The sequence below is a fragment of the Ursus americanus genome, chromosome 23 (genome assembly GCF_024610735.1).
Source record: "Ursus americanus isolate L20-20 chromosome 23, mUrsAme1.1.p, whole genome shotgun sequence".
Lineage (NCBI taxonomy): Eukaryota > Metazoa > Chordata > Mammalia > Carnivora > Ursidae > Ursus > Ursus americanus.
Genome location: NC_142149.1, coordinates 41250678 through 41259487, shown reverse-complemented (window position 1 = coordinate 41259487; position 8810 = coordinate 41250678). Strand labels below are relative to the sequence as shown.

The 8810-nt window shown below is 38.9% G+C and overlaps 1 long non-coding RNA gene across 1 annotated transcript; it reads left to right on the top strand.

Annotated features, from left to right (window-relative positions):
• Window positions 1-756: 756 nt before the first annotated feature.
• LOC148107995 (uncharacterized) lies at window positions 757-6208 on the top strand. Its single transcript, XR_015721364.1, has 3 exons — window positions 757-2143; window positions 3434-3504; window positions 3958-6208. It is a non-coding gene; the product is annotated as an uncharacterized LOC148107995 (long non-coding RNA).
• The last annotated feature ends 2602 nt before the right edge of the window (window positions 6209-8810 follow it).

The following is an 8810-nucleotide window of genomic DNA, read 5'->3' as shown; positions in this document are numbered from 1 at the left end:
AGAGTGGTAAAAGTGGACCCGCTTTTCTGTTAGGTCAAATTACTATGCAAGGCTTATCTGAAATTAATTTGCCTCTCCTTTTCATGAAAATGAAAGCCTCTGGGTGGGTGAATCATGCCTTAATAAACCACTTTAGTACTTCTGGCCAGCAAAGGCGGCACATGTCTGTCTTTGTGAGATGATTTGAAAGTGTGCAAAGAGAAACATCCGTACAGTTACCTTGGAAGCTTGAAGAAAATATCTTGTTGCCGCAGGGGAAAACTTTCCAGGTTCTACCTCTTCACAACTAGTAAGTCTTTCTATATTTTATGATTCAATTTCTTTATGAAATTCCTGTAAATTTCAGTATGAAATTTTCCTAATCATGGGAAAAAATACTGTCTTTACTAAGATCCATGACACTGCAGCTGTTTCTGCACTATGGAGCTAAATGGCTCTCTGTGTCATTTGTCTGAGACAAATGGACATGTAATGGACATGAAATGGAGAAATGAGAATGTCTCCCTTCTGTGCAATGTTGTGCAAATTACACTTGTAACACGGGCTAAAATAGAACAGGGCACCTTCATTCATTCAACAATTGATTAATCCCCTGCCACGTACCAGACCCTGCACTAGGACCTAGAGATACATCAGTGGACAAGACATAGTTCCTGCCCTCACATAGCTTCACATCTAGTAGGGAAGACTAGTCAAGTATTTTATTTTTTTTAAGACTTTCATTATTATTTATTTGAGAGAGAGAGCGTGAGAGAGAGCACGAGGTGGGGGGGGGGTCGAGGGAGAGGGAGAAGCAGACTCCGTCCTGAGCGGGGAGCCCAACACGGGACTCGAGCCCAGGACGCTGGGATCATGACCTGAGCCAAAGGCAGATGCTCAACCGACTGAGCCACCCAGGCGCCCTAATCAGGTATTTTAATTGGGATAAGATGCTATGAAGGAAATGTATGGAATACAGTAAACACAAATCAAAGTAGAAGAGGAAGGATCTGCTTAAATAGGGCAGGAAGGGAGTCTTTGAAGTGACATTGACGTTAATGTTTAGAATGAGAAGGAACCCGCTAATGGGAAAAGCTGGAGGAGAAATATTACACCAGAAGAAACAGGATGTGCTACGGTTCTTGACTTGTGCAAAGAAGCGAAAGGCGCAACGGATGGTCTAACATGATGGTTGAGCAGAGTGACATAACATGAGTATGGAGTGAAATGACCTGATGGGATTCATATTTTAAGGTTACCCCGCCTATTTTGCTAAGAATGGAAGTAGAGAGACCAGTAGCTTAGACTAGGAAGTAGTGGAGATGGAAAGAAGTAAATGCAATTCAAATATATTTGTACGTCGAGCGGATAGGACTTGTGAATGAACTAACTGTGGGGGATGAGAGAAAGAGAGGAGTCAATGAAGACTCCCGGGCTTCAGGATTAAGCCACTGGTGAATGGCAGTGTCATTACAGATGGAGAGGGTCAGAGAGAAAAGGGTTTGCAGGAAAAAATAGGAGTTTGCTTTTCAGACATGATAAATTTGAAATGCCTGTGGTATAAGGAAGAAGGTATAACAAGTAACAGTTGGGAGTCTGAGCTCAGAGGAGAGGACTGGGGTCAGACATAAGGAATAACACCGTAGGGATAATATTTTAGTCTTGGAGATGGGTGAGATCTCCTAGGAAGACAGTGTAAAGAGAGAAGAAAAGAGAGCTGAAGATTAAGTCTGGAGAACTAGCCAGGTGAAGAGTTGGGCTACTAAAAGAAATACTGAGGGAGATTAAGAGGAGCAAGAGGGTTGAAGAGTAAATTGATGCTTTATCTTTGGCACTTGAGACGTTTGGGGTACTGCTGGATTCTTGTCATTTCTGGTGGTGCCAGGACAAAATGTATAGGTCCCCTTTATAACATTAATGCTCTATTTATATTTTATTTTGAAATTCAGTCTTAGGATAACTGCGAATTTTCAGAATAAAACATTCCTAATCATGGCTGAATTGGAGTTTGGAAGAGGAGAAAACTCCACTAAGATCCATGACGCTGCAGCTGTTTCTGAATTATGGAGATAAATAGTTCTCTATGTCACCAGTCTTAGACAAGTGGCCATTTCTTTTTTCTAATGGACATGAGATGAAGAAAGAATAATTTGTTCAACGTTTAGTAAGTGTACTTTACTGGTTGTGTGCAAGCTGAGGAGAATGCACTGACACTACGCATATAGTGTGTCCCTACCATGTTCCAGGCACTGTGTTAGGCTTTGGGGATAGCTCAAAGAATAAGATTTACAGGACTTGGAGCTTGCAGACTAATAAAGGAGATGAAAAAAAAAATTAACTTACAAATAAAATAACTACAAAGTGTGGCAAGTGCCGTGGAAGAAACAAACACAGGAAATAAGTGGGGGGTGCCACTTCCAATCTAGACGTCTAGGGAAATGTTCCTTGAGTAGGTGACATTTACTTAAGTTGACTCCTAAAGGACCAGGAGTCAGTCATACCAAGATTAGGGGGTGTGGCTGGCCACTGATGATCCACCAAATTGTTTTATGCAGTATTTGGTCCTGAGAAGTTAAGGCAGGCTGAATAGCTCATGTTGGAATATTTAATAGTGGCACACCCAGGGTAGGGGAGGTATTGGCAGTGGTCTGCCCTTATGGGGAGAATTTTATCACTGACATTGCTCAAAATTGCCTGCATGTGGTAATAATAAAAAGTAGACTGACATTTAGTCAGTTTTATTATTATTTTAAAATTCTTTATAGACAATGGCCCTGTTGTGGGATGAATGGTTGCCCCCCAAAAGATGTGTCCGTGTCCTAATCCCTGGAACCTATGACAAGCATCTTATATGGTAAAAGAGTAAATGTTACCTTATGTGAAAAGATAGGATTAAGGATTTTGAAAGTGTATATCAGATTATCTTTTAGTTGAGCTGAATGCAAATATTAGACCGAGAAATTGGGTTACCCAGTTCTTAAGATAAATAGATATGTATTCTGTAGAATTTGATGCTGTGTTGGGAGAAATGTTTCTTACTTCTAAGTTTGCTTATATCCAAGTAACTTAACACAACTTAAGCTACCTGCCTGGCCCATGTAGGCATTTTATAGTTCCATTCCTATTGTACAAGGAGGCCTCCCGGCAGCTCACATGGGCCCTCTCAAGATGGGACAACAGTCCTGGGCCTGGTCACAAGTTTTGGTTCAGTAATGACCAGAGTTAGCAACACTCAAACACAGTAACCAAATTCATAAGTCTGGTAAATGACAAAATTCAACTGTTTAAGAATATTTACTGATTTAATGAAGAATAAGGAACTTGTGTATGCTATCAGTCTACTTTCTAACCTTACAGGCAAGTCATATATAATATGAAATTATATTCAGAATACAGCTGGGTGGTGACATCATAGCAAGCAGAATAAGTCTGATGAATGTTTTTATCTCTGCAGTAGGCAGCCTCCCAGATGACCGTCGATGAGAGTGTAGTGTTCACACCCTCCTGTGATCTCTCCCCTCCTGTGTAGGTTGGACTTCTTTCTTTCTTTTCTAAAAAAAAAATATATATATATATATATATGCTTTTATTATTATTATTTATTCATTTATTTGACAGAGAGAGATAGGGAGAGAGAGAGAGAGCACAAGCAGAGGGAGCGGCAGGTAGAGGGAGAGAGAGAAGCAGGCTCCCTGCTGAGCAAAGAGCCGGACATGGGACTCCATCCCAGGACCCTGGCATCATGACCTGAGCCAAAGGCAGACATTTAACCAACTGAGCCACCCTGGCACCCCAGGCTGAACTCATTTCTAATAAATAGAATGGAGCAGAAGTGATGGGATGTCACTTCTGAGATTAAATTACAAAAAGACTGTGGCTTCATCCTGAGTGCTCCCTTTTGCCTTTTTTTTTTTAAGATTTTATTTATTTATTTATTTATTTATTTATTTTAAAGATTTTATTTTATTTATTTGACAGAGAGCGCACAAGCAGGAGGAGCAGCAGGCAGAGGGAGAAGCAGACTCCCCGCTGAACAAGGAGCCCGATGCAAAGCTCAATCCCAGGACCCTGAGATCATGACCTGAGCCAAAAGCAGACGCTTAACCACCTGAGCCACCCAGGCGACCAAGCAGTGCTCCCTCGAGTGCTCCCTCGAGTGCTCCCTCTTGTTCTATTATTGACTCTAAGGAAAGACAATTGCTATGTTGTGTGCTGCCTATGGAGAGGCCTCCAGTCAACAGCCCATGAGGAACTGAGGTCCTCAGTCCAACACACCATAAGGAACTGAATCCTACCAACAACCACATGAGTGAGACTGGAAACAGATTGCTCCCAGTGATTTCATGAGAGCCAGAGGCACCCACCTAAGCAGCAATTGAGCCTCAGAAATTCCTGACCCTCAGAAATGATGAGATAATAAATGTTTGTTGTTTTAAGGCACTAGGATTTGGGTAAATGGTTACACAGCAATACATAAGTAAAACACCCAAAGAGAATGGGGGGGGGATAAAATTGATACGTTGTAGTTTTCATGGCTATACTATTTTTTTTTATAGCTTCTTAGGCATTCTAATCACACTGACTAGATTCCCTACTAGTGGTTAATTTCATCCAGTTTATGTGGAGTCTTACCAGTTTTATTCTTAGGGAGTGACTTTTTATACAACTTCTGGATGCATCTAATTATGGACTCCAACAAACCGAGCATACATACTGACAACTAAATATTTATTGATTCATTCAAACAAATTCATTTTATCTACTAGGGACTCAAAAAGGAATCCAAAATGTCAGATTAATTCTCTCGGTCTTTTTTTTTTTTTTTTTTTGGAACAATGTTCACCAGATAGATGTTGAATTCATTCATTTTTAAAAATACTTTCTTCTTTTTATAAAAGGAATAAATGCTCGATGTACAACATTTAGAGAAAACAGAAAAGCAAAAGAAAAGAAAGTAGAGTCGACTCTGCACGTACTACTTGGAGAGGACTGCTATTGAGACTGAATGCACTTGCTTTTCGTTGACATTTGCTTATCTTTTTTCCTTCAACGTCTCCAATGACACGTTTGGTCACCATTAAAAGTCTAAATTTTAAACGCTTCTTGGACTGGTGGCTCATATCTATCAACTTCTTCCACTTCAGCCCCTGTCTCATTCTAAGTCGTTTCTTCAGAACTACCACCTTCATCATGAAGCCCCGTGAGTTTTCCCAGTACAAACTCAGGGTTTTCAGCATCTTTACTTTTCAAACAAAAATATCATGGAGTGGAGGCGCCTGGGTGGCACAGCGGTTGGGCGTCTGCCTTCGGCTCAGGGCGTGATCCCGGCGTTGTGGGATCGAGCCCCACATCAGGCTCCTCCGCTATGAGCCTGCTTTTTCCTCTCCCACTCCTCCTGCTTGTGTTCCCTCTCTCGCTGGCTGTCTCTATCTCTGTCAGATAAATAAATAAAATCTTTAAAAATATATATATCATGGAGTGGAGAAACGGATTGGCAAGCCTTTTCTATGTCTTTTCCAGTGCTGTCTGAAATAAGTTTATTGACCACTTCTTTCAAGTCATTTCATTGCACCTCTCAGGTCATCATTTCCATCATCTTCTCCCAGATTTGGCAGACCTGTTGGTGCTTAGCGGGAGAGGTCTTCCAAATCTGATTATCGAGAATTTATTTTTAAGTAGGCTCCATGCCCAGCGTGGAGCCCAATGTGGGGCTCGAACTCACGATCCTGAGATCAAGACCTGAGCTGAGATCAAAAGTCTGATGCTTAACTGACTGAGCCACCCAGGCGCCCCTGATTATTGAGATTTTTAGTAAAACCAACAACAGAATAGCCAGAGAAAATAACCGTTAGTAGTCTTGACATCAACATGGGCTTCAACCATGGTCTGCTATTTTTGACCACGGAGCACATTTTATCACTGATAAAATCCATGCCATGGAAGTTAGTCAGGCAGTTTTTGTCCTGAACATCCTCAGTAATTAGCTTGGATTTTCTAAATGCAACTTCATCATTCTGCAGATCTAGCAAGGCTTACTTCAAAAATTCTACCCTTGAGGCCATCAAATGCAATTTTCATTCCTTGAGTGCTCTAGACTAGTGTTTTTATTTCTTGCATTGAGCACAGCTGGTGCTTTCACACCATACCATATTTCTAGAGAATGGATTAGCCACTTTCATCTTGGCAACCTTTTTGCTGCCTTTCATTAAGTGCTCGGTGCCTCCCGCCATGGTGCTGCTCAGCCCGCCAAAAGGCTATTTGCCTATCCCTTCAAAAACTGGGGCTGTTCTTGGTTAACTTGCTAATTGATTTCTCTGAAACTCGGTTTCTTTAATGAAATGTATTGGAGAGTTTACCTTTATATATCTAATATTTAATAATTTAGCATCACTAACATTTCATATTTGGTACCACTTACTAATATGATAACATTATACTCAACAACTTTGTTTATATTATTTAAACTTCACTACACCTTGTGATGTAGGCACGAGTATTACTTCCATTTTTCAGCTGAGTAAACTAAGGCTTAGAGAGGTTAAATAATTTGCCCAAACAAGGTCATTAAGCTAAGCATTTTCAGAATAGAGATCCCATCTCATTTCTGACTACAAAACTTATACCACTCTGCTGTAGTTTCTCCCTCAAACTTTCCCCATAATACTTTTCATAAAAGCAAAATGTCATTTTTTAAAACTTTCGTATTTAGAAAAGTTGTCATATTCCGGTTATTAAAAGACTAACCTAATTTACTCATACCTCCGTTCAATTCCTTTGAAAGTTTTTTGAAGTTAGTGTCTCTAGGCAAAAATATTAAGATCTAAAGGAAATATACATGAATAAAATTCTTTCCCTGCTGAAATAAAACAGTGGATGCTACTAGTGACTTGCCTCATTTTGAAACTGGAACTATCATCAGAAAGCCAATTTCCATTTACATAGAACTACATACTATTGTTTCTGGTTATAAGTTCTGTAAAGTTATAATCAATTATTACGGTTGAAAAACTCAACTTTTATCAGCTAAATTTCCTGCTGTTGTATAGTTTTATTATAATGACATAAAGGGCTAATCTGGGAAGAAAGAGCAGAGATATATAATCATGACATGTCAGAATGGGAAGAAATTTGGAGGCCTCTTTGCCCATTCTCCATATTTTAGAGCAGAAAACACTGAGGTCCAGAGAGTTAAATATTTCTGTATCTCTTAAGTTGTCATAGTACCCAAAGTGTAAGATTAAAGGTGTGTAAAAAGTGATTTCATTTGATAATTAAGACAGTCTTGCAAATATATTTAACCAAGTTCCAAAACTGAATCAATGCGAGAAATGGATTTTAAAAAACAAAACAAGGGGTGACTGTTAACCAGGGGGAACCTCAGTCTGGGGAGCCCTCCCTCATTAAGGAATAAAATACAAAAATATATTACTTAAAAAAATTTTTACAAAATAATGAAAACACATTTGGCTCTTTCAAAAGGTCATTTCCAGGGCTTTGAAGGGGCCTGTGCAGAGAAGGACCCCGAATCTTCATTAGCTTCACAGTATACCCACCTCTGTTAATAACCAGACACCATCTTCATTAGATTATGATGCAGCTCAGATGGTTTCAGAAGTTTACTAAAATTTTCGAAATGATCACTTTGATCATGTTAGAAATTCTTTCTACCCAGCCAACCTGGAATCTATTTCAGGCCCTGTTATAAATTTTGTGGCTTTTCACTATAAGCAAGTCTCTTAACTTCTTCAGGCCTCAGATTCCTTATCTGTCGAATGGGCTTAGTATCTAAAGACTTACAAATGAAAGCAAAGAAAATACTTGGTACAGTTACTGGCACATAGTAAATGCTCAATAAATATTAACAACTATAGTTATAGCAATAGTTAAAACATTAACCTACCACATATAGGAAACTCCTCTCTCCATTGTAACTTCGCACCTTGACTGTAGGTAAATTAAGCTGTAAGATGACTTTCAAAGGATTGAACAGATTCAATTTTTTATTACTTTAATTTTTTTAAATGTTATTATGGAAAGTAATAACTACATAACAGAACACTTGGAAAATAGAGAGAAGGTAAAAAAAAGCATCCATAATTTTACCAGACTTGTTATATTTTCTTGCTGTGTCTTCCTCCTTAGCACAGATGCTATTTAAAAAATGCTTGAAATAAGTATACCCAATTATTCTCTTTTCACAGAGGTTTAATATTATGGCATCATTGTTTTCAAATACATGGCAGATCTCAAATATATTTTACATAAAACTTTTAGAAAAACCAGATGGGAGAAAAAGTACGTATTCTGCTGTATTTCCATACTTATTTTTAAAATATTCATGTTTTTACAAGGTTATGATGCTAGCATACATTGAATTTAATATTCTGCATTTTTTCTTACATTATATCACAAGCCTTTCTCCATACTGTTGCATGCTACCAAGGCAACATCCATAGTAACCAAAGCGCCTGAAGCCAAGTCTTAATTGTCTAAAATTCGTACAACTGTATCTGAAGAAAGTAAGGTAGGCTAAGGTGTGGTAAGTCAGCAGCTCAGAGGAAATGCTTTTGGTTTGCCTGCAACTATAGCGGAGAAAATGGAGAAAAATTAGAACTCAGGAATTCTTGCCTTCCAACTAAATGTCTAAGTCAGGAAAGGAATATACAGCCCTATCAACATAATTCTAACTTGTACATGCACTTTTATTTCTTCTTTAATAGATGAGAAAGTGGTGGAATACTACTCAATGGTAAAGACTTATTTGTCACAATGTTATTGGGGTTTTAGCTCTCAAAATTGGGTAAATGTTCTCCCCACCACACCCTAAAGGG